This window comes from Natator depressus, chromosome 24 (assembly GCF_965152275.1).
Source record: "Natator depressus isolate rNatDep1 chromosome 24, rNatDep2.hap1, whole genome shotgun sequence".
In the NCBI taxonomy this organism is placed as follows: domain Eukaryota; kingdom Metazoa; phylum Chordata; order Testudines; family Cheloniidae; genus Natator; species Natator depressus.
Genome location: NC_134257.1, coordinates 9,363,709 through 9,376,452, shown reverse-complemented (window position 1 = coordinate 9,376,452; position 12,744 = coordinate 9,363,709). Strand labels below are relative to the sequence as shown.

At 56.0% G+C, this 12,744-nt stretch overlaps 1 protein-coding gene across 1 annotated transcript in view; it reads right to left on the bottom strand.

Moving 5' to 3' along the window:
* Window positions 1-11,110, bottom strand: part of SEMA6C (semaphorin 6C) — an 89,810-nt gene extending 78,700 nt beyond the window's left edge. The window contains exon 1 of the mRNA XM_074938548.1: window positions 10,973-11,110. The gene's annotated coding sequence lies outside the window, so the exon portion shown is untranslated. The remainder of the gene's footprint in view (window positions 1-10,972) is intronic.
* Window positions 11,111-12,744: the final 1,634 nt, after the last annotated feature.

Below are 12,744 nucleotides of genomic sequence, written 5' to 3'. Positions count from 1 at the left end.
CATGCTCCGCCTCTACCCCAACAGCCCCGCCCCCGCACGGCACACCACCCGAGCCACACCTACCTTCATAGATCCAGTAACCACCCCAAACACACCAAGAAATCTGTTACCTACAGCCAGGCCCTCAGGTACCACAGAATATGCTCCAAGGAGAAAGTCTGGGATACACACCTTAACACACGCAAAACCACCTTCACCAAACAAGGACCCTGCACCAGATCGCACCATGGAACGGGGCCACAGTTTGGGCATCAGTGCCCCCCTCACACACTTTTAGGGAGCGTCTGTTGCCCCGTCTGTGACCCACTGACAACCTCACCCAGCTGCTTTCCTCCCCCCTACCTCGAACGGCCCCTTGAAACACAATCTGCCCCACCTTGTATTTAGCTGTGACCCTCAGGACGTTTCCCAGCCCTGAAGAAGAGCTCTGGGGAAGCTCGAGAGCTCGTCTCTCTCACCAACAGAAGCTGGTCCAATAAAATATATGCCCTCCCCCACCGCGTCTCTCTGATATCCTGGGCCCTGCACGGCTACAACAGCGCTGCCCACAACGGGTGTAGATGCTATTTCAAATAACGTGTCCTGTAAAGCCCCAATCAGGAGGTGGCGGAAAGGGGACTAGGGTGCGGGGCAGTTTGATGTTCATTAGTGGGATGATGGCTTATCACAGGAGTAGTTTTGTTAAAATAGAGGCGTGCTCCAATTAACACGCCAAGGGGGTTACCAGGTGTCCTTCACTCTGTTGTCAGCGGACCGAGACACACTATCTCCTCGGTGGGGGTGAGAATAATTGTTAGTGTGAGCGGGATGCAAACACAGTGGCAGTATTGTGGAAGCGGTAACTGCCCGGCCTGTTTGCTGACCACCTCATTCTTCTTTGGAACAATGATTGGTTTTCTCATTTAAAGTGTCGGCCCGGCCTCCTCCACTAAATACATCTTCTGTAACCCACCCAGAGGCTCCAACCTGACCTCCGTGTGGGGTTTTATTGCGCCTTTATCTTTAAGAGCTTAATACTAATTGGGAATGTTTCAACATCAAGGGCCTGATCCTGCAGCGTGCCGCAGGATCTGATTGCCCCAGTGTCCAATCCCCCTGGAGCTTCAGGGCCTGATCTCTGCCGGTGCCCCCAGCATCTCAAGGATGATCTCCACCCCCCACCTCCTCGTGTGTGTGATCCACGTCTCTTCTACTTGGGCAGCATTTTGCACGGGCAAAAACGATTCCACGAGACGCAGGCCTGCAAAGGGGCCGGATCCCTGGCTGGTGTGAAGCAGCATTGCTCCCTCTGGCCCTGGTTTCTGAAGCCAGGCGCCCTCTCGCCACACTGGATTGCGGACGCAGCCCAGACGCTCCCACAATGGCTCAGTTCCCACCAGCGAAAGCCACCCCCGGCAGCAAGTTCTGCCGGCCATTTCCCAGGGGGGGAGGGGACACGGCAGGGGCTGGGAAAGCGTGAGATTGGGAAAGATTTCCCCCTTCTCCTGCAGTCGGCCCAGCTCTTCCCATGACTCTTAACACAAACATCCCGTCCCTAGCGTGATCGGAGTGTTACAATCATTCATTCCCCGCCCCCATCCCCGGCTTTGCATGGGGAAGCTGGGAACTGAAAGCTGTTATTTCCGTCACACACACGGTAGGCTTGCGCATGTACCCCATTGTTGTGGTAGGGTTGTGTGCACACACTGCAGTTTGTTAGTGGAGGGTTGCACACATACCCGGCTGTTATGGTAGGGTTGTGCACAGTGATTTGTTACTGTACAATCGCACACAAGCACACACACCCCTTGTTATGGTAGAGTTGTGTACACGCAGCAGTTTGTTATTGTAGGGTTGCGCACTCATCCTGCTGTTATTGTAGGATTGTGCACACAGGGATTTGTTATTGTAGGGTCACGCATGGTTTGTTATTGGAGGGTTGCATACATACATACCTGTTTTGGAGGACTGTGCACACAACAGGTTGTTATTATAGGGTCACACACGCCCCCCATTGTGCACAGAGAGGTTTGTTATTGTAGGGTCACACACACACCAGTTGTGATGGTAGGGCTACGTACGTGCCAGTCTGCTCTTTGCAGGGTTATGCCCATGCAAGCTGGTTACAGAAGCGAAGCCGGTGCCAGGTTGTTATTGTAAATGCAGCAAATCCTTGTTATTTGAGGGTGTGTGCATGCCAGTTTGTTGTTGTAGGGTCGCACATTTGTTATGGTCCCCTTCTCTCGCCACTGGACCACAACTCTTTCCAAACATAGCAACAGGGTCCAGGAGTCTTGATCCCCTCCCCACCAGCTCTAACCCTTAGACCCCACGCCCCTCCCAGAGCTGGAAACAAAAGGAGTCCTGATGGCCCATCTCCCACTGATCTCAGGAGAAGGTTTGGGTGGCGAAAGGGTAAAGCAGGGGTGTTTCCTGTCAAATAGCAAAGCAACCCTGCCATGGGGGCAGGGAATGGGTTCTCAGTCCCCACCCAGTAGAATCCTGGCCCCCACATCACACCCAAGCTGCTCACCAAGGACAAATATTTAAATGCACATTTGCTTATTTACATTTCCCGCAGCTCGGGGCTGGATCCTGGAAAGCCAAGCACCCCCATTCATCTCCACGCCCACCCCAGAGCAGGGAGTGCAGACTGCCAGCGGACGGTGCCAGGGCTTCCCCCTGCACTGCCCCTCTGGCTGTGGGGGAGCAGAGTGCATGGGGCTGCAGGGTGCCCCTATGGCAGGGGAGCAGGCCCCGCACCCCAAGTCACTTCTGTCTTTCGCTGCCCATGGGGGGTTGCAGAGGGGTCCTGGGCCGTTCCCCTAGATCCCTGCCTCTGCACACGCACTGCCCCTTCCCCCCACCACCCTGGCTGCTCCTCTGTTCCATTCCTACCCTATAACCGTGCACTAGGATTAACCGGCCCCATTACAATGCGAAATATTTGTATTCACTCCCAGTGCAAACCCCAGGGGGCAGGGGGGAGGGGGAAATCAATGGGGTGAAGTTGCCCCCTACCCGTCTGCAGAGGCCGCTGCCCGAGAGCACATTTGTATTGCATCTAGCACTCTGCCATCTCCCTGAAAGGTCACCCTGATAAGGCTGGAAGGGGGAGCATAACTGTAACCCACGAAGCCAGACTAGAGATCTTTATTTATATGCTGTTTGTGAAAGCCGAAGCGGCAGCATTAGTAGGAGCGATTCCAGCCGCTGCAGCCGGTAATCAGGGCTGGGGGAAATAATCAATTCACTTATTTTAATTTGGGGTTGGTTTTAAAGGCTTGTAAATACCAGAAACGGAGCAAAGCAGCGACTTGGCAAGCAACGGAGAGCAGGGTAGGGGCTCATCAGAGGCAACTTTTGTTCATTTAAAAGCTTAAACATGCCAAGACAATTCTGGTCCTTTATTTTTTGCAAGCCAGGATCATGCTGGTCATAACATCCCAGCCTGCAGGTGGTGCCTGAGTGCAGCAGGGCAATAGCTCAGTGGGGCTGGGCCACGCTGCCCCCTGCACGACGTGCAGCCCCTGACACCGCTGCAAAGCGAGTGTGCGGTGGGTAGCGACCCTACCACGACAAAGCAGCACTCTCAGCCCCACGGCCCACGAGAGACCCTACAATAACAAACTGGCACCACAGCCCCAGGCCCACGCGAGTACCCTACCCCGTCAAGACGGCACGCGCAGTGCTTGGCAGTAATGTTGCGGTAGAGCCAGTGACTGCACACGGTGCGAGGCACCAGAGCCACATAGCCCAAATGTTGCTCCATTTCCCCCTGCATTCGTAGGGGCCCTGCGTTTCTCTGCCCCACAGCTCAGGGACGTAGTGGCAAAGAGCAGCTGCCCCAGCGCTCGTCACAGGGCTGGAGATGCGAAAACAGAGCCAAACGCCTTCTTCAGGCAAACCTCCCAGTGACCGGATTTGCCCCGAGCGCACCGAAGACCCTACGATAACGAACAACTGGCTGCAGGACAAGACACGGTGCATGTGGGCCAGCATTCCCCAGCCCCCCTGCACTAACAAACCAGCGCCTCAGGGTCAAACGATAACTTTGTTTGCCCCAGCCAGCATTTGCAAGAGGCCCTACAATAATAAAGCCAGCGGGTGCTGCAGAGCACTAGAGAGACCCTGCAACAATAAAAAAGGAGGCGCAGCCCGGCGCTTCGGAGTCACCCAACAACTGTTATAGAGAGCTCCAGCCGCTCAGTGCGGATCTCAACTGGAGGCTCTTTGGAGCAAGGACTATCTCTTTGTTCTGTGTGTGTACAGCACCTAGTGCCACAAGGTTCTGGTCCAGGACTGGGGCTCCTATGAGCTACTGTAATACTCCATATAAATAATGTACAGCACCTAGCACACTGGGATACTGGTCCAGGACAGGAGCTCCTAGACATTATCATAATACATCTAATAGCAATAAAAAGGAGAGTGTCCAGTGGTCCTGGTCCCAGCCTGGGGTGCCTGGGAGCTACCATAATACACCTAATTTCAATACAAATGTACAGCACCTAGCACAATAGGGTCCTGGTCTCTGACTGGGGCTCCTAGATGCTACCATAATACATCTAATAAATAAGAATAATAATAGTTATAAAACTGGTGCGTACAGCAAAGCAGTCACCGGCGACCCCACAGAATCAAACCAACACAGAGAGTCCAGCATTACCAGCGCCACTCCATGCTAAAATTCTCATGCATGCGGCCCAGCAGTCACCTGCGACCCTACAATAACAAACTAGCACGTAAACAAAAGACAGAGAGGAGGAATCATGTCAGGGTGCTCTGTTTCCAGCCTGAGGCACGCGGGCTATAATTAACAGCCAAAGGAAATATATTATATATATATATATATATTAGAAATAAAAATAGATGATGGATCTTGTGCCAGGGCCCCAAGTAGAGGAACCAACCCATACTTTTCCAGAGGAACCAGAGAGGGCGTCTCTTGTGAATGGAAATCTCTGCTTGGCTCTTTCCATCCTTGAGCTCCAAGCGGGGCATGGGATTTGATCTCACAATGGACGCCCTGGGAGAGGAAAGGCCAAGCCCGGTTATTGACCAAAGCTCTGTCACCTGGTGAATGTGGGAGGACAGTGGGTCGATCTCTCCTGTGTCTCCTTGGGCTAGGAGCTGCAGTTATCTCGGGGCCGGGGGGAGGGGGAGAGACAGACACCCCGACCTCCGCAGGAGAGCGAGGACCTGGGTTTGTGGCGTCCCAGCACGGCTCGCTGTTTTGTTAGCATGCCGGTAATCGGTGCTCATAAGAGACCCTACAATAACAAACCAGCATGCATGGCCCGATGGCCCAGGAGCAACCCGATCATTACAAACCAGCATATACAGAGAATTACCAGGTGGGATCACATTTAGTATAGCCCAGTATAGCCAGTGACCACAATCAGCTGCGTCAAAGCAAGAAACCCTGCAGCTGATTCTGGTCACTGGCTATACTGGGCCAGGTGGATCTGCAACAGCTGCAAGAAACCCTGCAGCCATGGGATAGCCTGTCCCCAGGGAAAGGCCCCTTGTGGCGCACCCAAAAACAAGCACACCCGACAAAAACAAAACAGCACACGCAGCCCCAGCCTCACGGGGGCCCTACAATGACAGGGCAGCATACGGCCCCACCTGTACAATGAGCAGAGTTTCATAAAACTGCTCACAGTCCAGGAGTCAGTTCCTCTCTCACTGATGTGCAGCCACTTCTGGGGTGGAGCACCACCACTACTTAACCCTTAAAACACCCACAGTGCTAACAGCTCTCAGGGGGGACATTTTTCATCCTTCCAGCCATCTCTAAATGCTTTACATGGGCGGGTAAGTATCATTACGTTCCTTTCACAGGTGGGGAAACTGAGGCATGGGGAATGACTTCCCCGGGGTCACTAGGCTGGTCAAGACCAGGAACAGAACCCAGGAGTCCGGTGCCTCAGCTGCTGCACTGCATCACATCCCCCTTTCCTCCCCCAGATCTGTCCCAATGGTTCCTCGCCTGCCCATTTGGGACAGGAAGTGAAGAAAAATGCTGTCTCTAATGGAAACCACAAAGGGGTGGAGGCGGGGGATTTGCACAGGAGAACTGAATTCCCTTCCCTGGAGCAGGAAGGGCTCAGAGCTTATGTCAAAGGCTCCTATACACTAAGCCAGGGAGCGTTCGGCTGTACAAAGGGCTCTGGGTCGCAGGCTAAGGAGATGGCCCCAGGGCCTGTGCTGCTGTTTCTGATCCTGGCGAAGAGGCAATCACGGGACCAGAGCGCTGGGGAAATCAGTCGTTGCCAGGCATGTCCATCCACACATGGCTGTGTCACCCCATCCTGCCAGGGTGCAGGCCCCAAACGCAGCAGAGAGATTCTGCCTCAGGGGCCAGGGAGAACTGGCTGGCCTGAGCGTGGGAGATGCAGCGTCCCTCAGCCTCCAAGAGAGGGCGCTGTTCTGCACCCCTCTGCCTGAAACGAGTTTGCTGGGTCTCAGTCCCAGGCCCAATGAGCCGCGTGGCCAGGCGGATGGCAACTGACACCACCCTGCTTGGCATTCACTGGTCTCCTTGGTGAAAGGCCCAGGGCAGAATGGGTCACGATCACAAGCCTGACTCCCCTCTAGAGAGTTGGTGCCTTCAGGGCAGGGCAAAGAGAGTGGGAGAGAGATGCTTCCTGGGCTGTCCCTGATTGGTGGAGTGGGAGTCTCCAGGGCTGCCAAACCGGCAGTCACCCCAACTTCAGAGATGGGGGGGGGCAGGGCTGTTAAACCAGCTTGTTCTAGTCTAATAACAGCTGATTTCCACAGCTCTAATTGCCAATCAAGAGATTGAACAGCCCCCCTAACAGGAAGACAGGGCTGGCAAGACAGAGTGAGTCTCAGGGGGTCTCTCAGCCAATCCCCACATCCGGTTGTAATCCCTGACAGGCTCAGGGGGCAGGGAGGGTATATTTCCGGCTCCCCACCCCTGGCCTCAATACACCAGGAGCTGTGATCTTAGAGGGCCAGAGGGGGGAGAATCCCCGCCCCCCATACACTGGCTGGCTCCGATCAGGGCTGGAAGGGCACCCCCAGCCCCTCACCTGCTCCTCCAGAGCCTCTTCCCATCTTTTATTGTTAAGCATAACTAAAGGGAGGTTGGGGGAGGGGCGGGAGCAGCTCCGCGTCCTGAATTTCCAGTGTGAGAAAGAGATCCCTGCAGAGAGCCACAATGCAAGAGCCGGAATCCGGGGCTGCATCCCTAGGACTCAGCCGGCCCTCACCCTTCCAACGCCGCGCCAGCCCACGCTGCACCTCCCAGCCCTTCAGCAACAGAGGGCAGGGGGGCAGCATGGTGCCTACGCTACAGCAGGAATTAGGCGTCACCCGGGCCAGGGATCCGCAGCCCCACGGCAGGTCTGTGCTGGGATCCGTCTGCGTCCGAGCAGGGGGCAGGTAGGGGGTGGAATGTGTGGGGCATAGGAAGCAGATCTCCTCCCCACTCTTGCCCACCTGGATGGGGAGGGATCACACATACATACACGCACGCACCCGGGGCGCCATGATTTCCCAGCCCCTTATGCCCCACCACCAGCGGTAACTCCACAAAGTTACTGCAGCCTCAGAGCTTTGCCACAGAAGGGAGCGACTTCCCCCTCCCCACACCTCACCCCCTTAGTCGTTGCTGGGGCTCCCAACAGATCAAGATCTAGAGGGTCCTGACACTCAAGCTAAGCTCCCACTGATGCTCCATAGCAGCTCTACCGTGAGCAGTACAGAGCCAATGACACGCAGTCAAGGCATTCCCATTCTATCCAGCAGAGGGCAGTCTCTCCACCAGTTCATAACAAGACATAATGCTCCTCTCCCTGGTGTCTCCTAGAATACATTTCATACCTCCACAGGCTAATAGGATTTGGGATCCATGTAATATGATTCGCAGTCACAGCATAACCTGCTTCCTACTGACATGGTGCAAAACACCTCAGAGTCACTCTAACTTTCCATTAGGAATAATATGGGCTATTACATGTAAGAGAGCAGTGCTTAGACGCCCAAACTGAAAGTAGGGCCCCATTGTGCCCGGTGCTGCACAGACATAGGGGCAGAGACAGTCCCTGCCCCCAAAGAGCTCACAGTCTGAAGAGATAAAGAGCAGGAGGAGAAACTGAGGCACAGAAATGGGACACAACTGATCTAAAATCATCCAGCAGGCTAGTGGTAAAGCCAGGCTTAAAACCCAGGCATCCTGAGTCCCAGACTAGCATCCTACCCACTATATTCCATTGGAAGATTTGGAACAAAAAACCCCTTTCAGCATCTCACGCCTTCGTGAAAGGGAATGCACACCCCCGCAGAGCTCTAGCCATGAATTTCTGCCCTCTCTGAGCTTGCGACCTGTCCCGGGTTGCTCTTCATCAGCAAATAACTTTGGACAAATTGGTTTTGGCCGCCAGCCTTGCTTTCAGATGGTTCCCTTCTGCCACCTGAGGTGTGCAGTTGGGCACCTCTGAATCACATGGTGTCGCTGCTCCTCCCTGATTGGAAGACTGAAATGCTTGAGGAGCTGCTAATTGGTGGCTCTAAAAACCATGGAACTCGGACTGCGTGAACTTTTTTCACACCTTTCCAGTTGCCGAGCAAATGTCTGTACAGTCTCTGGGACAATGGGGATCCGGTCCCTATCTGGGGCTCCTAAATGATACCATAATCCACCTAATAGCAATAAAAATGTACAGCGCCTGGCACAGCAGAGTCCTGGTCCATGTCTGCAGGCTCTCACACGCTACCATAATCCAGATAGCAAATAACCACAATTACAGCCTCGTGCATCACAGTGAAACCTACACGATGCTTTTATTTACACCTCACGGGCCAAACCTGGGGCGTAGCATGAGGGACTGGAGAAGAGAGTGTGACACCCGGGGCTCAGGAGCTCAAGGAGCCTGATTCAGTCTGACTGCCCCATCGGAAGCAGCCCCACGATGGGAGCTTCCGCTTTCCTTCTCGCGTTAGAGCCCATTCCTCTTAAACAGGAGTAACCGAGGCTGGACGCGCACGGCGCTGTACAAACGCAGTCCCAAGGAATCTCGCTCCCTCGTGCCAGTGCCACCCCCCTCGGGGTGCCAGGCATGGCATTATCAGCGGACAACAGCTTCCGAATCCGACTCTGCAACCTGCCACCACCAAGTTATTAAGGAAACGAGCGAGGATCTGTTCCAGCCCTCGCCTCTGACACAACACGCAGGGCCCTTCGTGCAAAGAGTTGACTCCTTTCCAGGCCTCAGGGGCAATATCACAGGCGTCGTCCTCCCCGTCGCCCAGCTGCCAACACTAGTGTGGCGGCGGGCGGGAGGGGAAGGAGCGGTCGGAAAGGGTTAAAAAAACCAGAAGAGACTGTTTTTGTTTTTCCAGGACGAATTTCCACATGCACCATTCAGAGGATCTGAAATTAAATCTGAGCCTGCGGAGAGAGGAGTTTTATTGTGCCATAGGGTTGCAATCTGGGAGCAAATCCATGATCCTGGCATTTAGGGGGAGGGAAAGAGTCAGTTCCACCTTTGATTTCAGGATCCCCCAAAATACCATCCCCCCCCATTCCCCTCCCCGATTGAGACCAATGAAAACAGGGCACTAAAGGAATTTCGCCTTCCAAGGTTTCCAAAGCAGCCATCAGACCCCGAATGGATTTCACAGAGCCCCCCGCTCCTTCCAGCAGCAGCCACCCCGCAATCCCCGGGGTGCCAGATCCCCGGTTTGGGGGGGGGGGATACGGACACCCAGATGGCTCTGTCCACTGCAGCAGCCTGGCTCGCAGAGCACGCCGAGCCTCGCTAGCTGCCCAAACGGGCAGGGGTCCGAGCCAGGGCAGCGGATTAAAATAAACTTGCGCTTGCAAAACAGGAGGGGGATTGAATTCCCCTCACCCCTCCGCCCCATATCGGCGGCCCCCGGGGCTCTTTTCGCCCCCACGCTACCGTGCTGAACGGCAACACCCGGGGGATAAAAATAATGAATAAACTGCAAACTTTCCAGCCAGCCTCCCTGCCTGCGAGCCGGGCTTCTGCACACGCGGCTCGCCGCCGCTCCTGGTGCTGGGGAAACGTGCCGTCACCACAATTCACCAGGGTTGTCTGTATTTGTGGGGGGGGGACAGCCCTGGGCGAAGCGGGGTACCCCTGACAGCTTGTTTGGGGGGGAGGGAGTCTGTCCCCTATAAACGCACCGTCTCCTACAACAGCCCCCCTAGCGCTGGCGTTAGTCCTTGGTGATGCAAAGTGCCGGGTCCCCTTTGCCCGGCCGGTGGGCTCGCCAACTCCCGTGGGACCCCCGGGATCACGGACCCGCACGCCCGTCGTCGCCGGCATCCTGGGGGGAAAGAGGGGTGCACCCTGCCGACCCAGCCAGCGCTCCGGCACCCCCCCCCCGGCACACCCCGCTCTAGGAGCAGGTGAGAAGCCAGCTCCACACCTCCAGCAGGGGGCAGATTTCCAGGCCAGCAGCAGCCGCTCAATCTCCCCCCCTCCCGCCCCCCGAAGAGCTGGGCTCAGAGACAGCCTCCCAGCTGTGTGAGCCTTGGCTGCAACCCACTGGTTTCCAAACAAGACTTCTTGGACGCAGGATGCGAGCCGCTTGCCAAGCAACCCCCCCCCCATGCAATAACTGCCCCCTCCCGTGTCCTCCCCCCCCATTGCTGCCCCCCACCCCCAAGACAAACAGGGGCTTCCGTTTGCAGTGTCAACGCGCGCACCTCCCCGCCCAGGTGGGTTGCCTCCCCCCATTTGCAGAACAGAGACACACAAACACACATCCAGGCTGAACCCCCCCGGCTCCGATCGCCGCCCCCCCCCCCGCCTTTGGGAGAAGTTTCACGCCACGGAGCAAGTCAAATCGCTAACTCCGGACACCCCCCCGCCCCGGGCAGGGCAGGCTCCGCTCAGCCCCGGGCACAGGCAGCCGGGGCTGGCTCCTTGCACGACCCCAGCCCCCGACTCCCGATCCTGGCAGGGAAGCAGCCCCCCGCCGCCGCTCTTACCTCCGATCCCTGCAGCCCCGGCTGAGGCCGCCCCGTCCGGGGCCCGATCCCCTGGCGTGCGGGGAGCTGGCGCCCCGCAGCCGAGTTATAATCCGGCCCTGCGCCCCGACGGCCGAGGCGGGGGATAACAAAGCCCTGCCTGCCACGGGCTCGCCGCTCAACGCCCAGCCGGCCCTCCCCCGGCAGCCGGCGCCAATCTCCGCGCAGCCCCTGCCGCTCCCCTCCCCCGGCCCAGCCCAGAGTCCTCCCCCTGCTCCCGGCCTTGGCAGCCGCCCGCGCCGCTCCCCGGCAGCCGGCGGGGAGAGGGAAGGGGGAAGCCAGGGGGAGCGAGCCCGGGCTGTAGGCCCGTCCCCAGGGTGGTGCCCATGGCCCCGAGGGAGGGGGGAGGAAAGGGAGGAGAAGGGATCAGAGGAGGGGGAGGAAAAGACCGGAGGAGAAGAAGGGAGGAGAGGAAAGACGGGCCAGGGAGGATCGAAAGGGGGCCAGGAGGTGTTGGCCTTCGGTGCAGCCCTGTGAAAAGTTCTCCCTCGCCCAGGGAAAATGGGCAGAAGAGCCACGTTTCTGCTCCCCGGCAATATTCCGCCGTTTCGGAATTTCCTCTTGTCCCCAGTGCGAGAGAAAGGGGGATGTTTCCCCTCCGACGGGGCGTCAGAGCCGTCAAGCTGCCCATCCAGGCCGAGGGCTCGAGGGAAGCGAAACCCCCTTTCCGTTGGTTTTGTGGGCAAGATTGCCCCGTTCCCGCCAGCCCTTCTCTGCGGGGTTGTCCCCCAGCAGTGCTGAGCCCCCGGGGAGTGGCTGGGACTCCTGGAGCCGCTCAGCGATGGCCCAGCTGCGTCGGGGTCAATGCCAGTCCACAAACATGTGTGAAATGCACTCTCCCCGGGTACCCTAGGCTATTGACCCAGGTTTTGAAAAGCTTTTATTCCAGGGCCTTGTCTTCACTGGGAAACGGGGTGTTCGGACCCATGTTAAAACCCGAGTGTAGACAGGGCAGTGTGCATTTTAACATGTCTTAAGCCACTTGGAGCCAGCCCTAGAGGGGAGCCTACGGTTTAGCAGGACCAGCTAACTTGTTAAAGCTCCAGCTTGTCTTCTCTGCCCTAGGGCTAAAATCCTGGCTCCAATGAGTACAGGTGAGGTTTGCCATTGACTTCAGTGGGGTTAGGATTGTAACATGCGTTGGCTAATATATGTCAGCTAACGTGAGTTAATACAGACCAGCTAACACATGTTAGTAAATACATGCCAGCTGACATGTGTTAGCTAATACATCCCAGCTACCGTGTGTTAATTAATACGTGCCAGCTACCGTGTATTAATTAATACGTGCCAGCTAACGTGTTAGTTAATACATTCCAGCTAACACATGTTAGTTCATGCATGTCAGATCACATGTTAATATACGTCCGCTAATGTGTTAATTAATACACGCCAGTTAACGTTAGTTAATGCATGTCAGATAATGTTAATACATGCCAGCTAACATGTTAGTTAATACATGCCAGGTAATGTGTGTTAGATAATACATGCCAGCTAACACATGCTAATGAACACAGATCAGCTGCCACATTAGTTAATTCATGTTTGCTAACATGTGTTAGTTAATACACACCAGCTAACACGTTAAAACCACACCTGCTTCCTAGTGTAAACATGGTTGTAGTGAAGACACACACGCTCTCTCTCTCTCCCTGCTGCGTGTGCAAACACCCACACCCACACTTTCTACCCCAAGTTAGACTTGAGGCTGTGCCAGCCAGAAAGCAACTTGT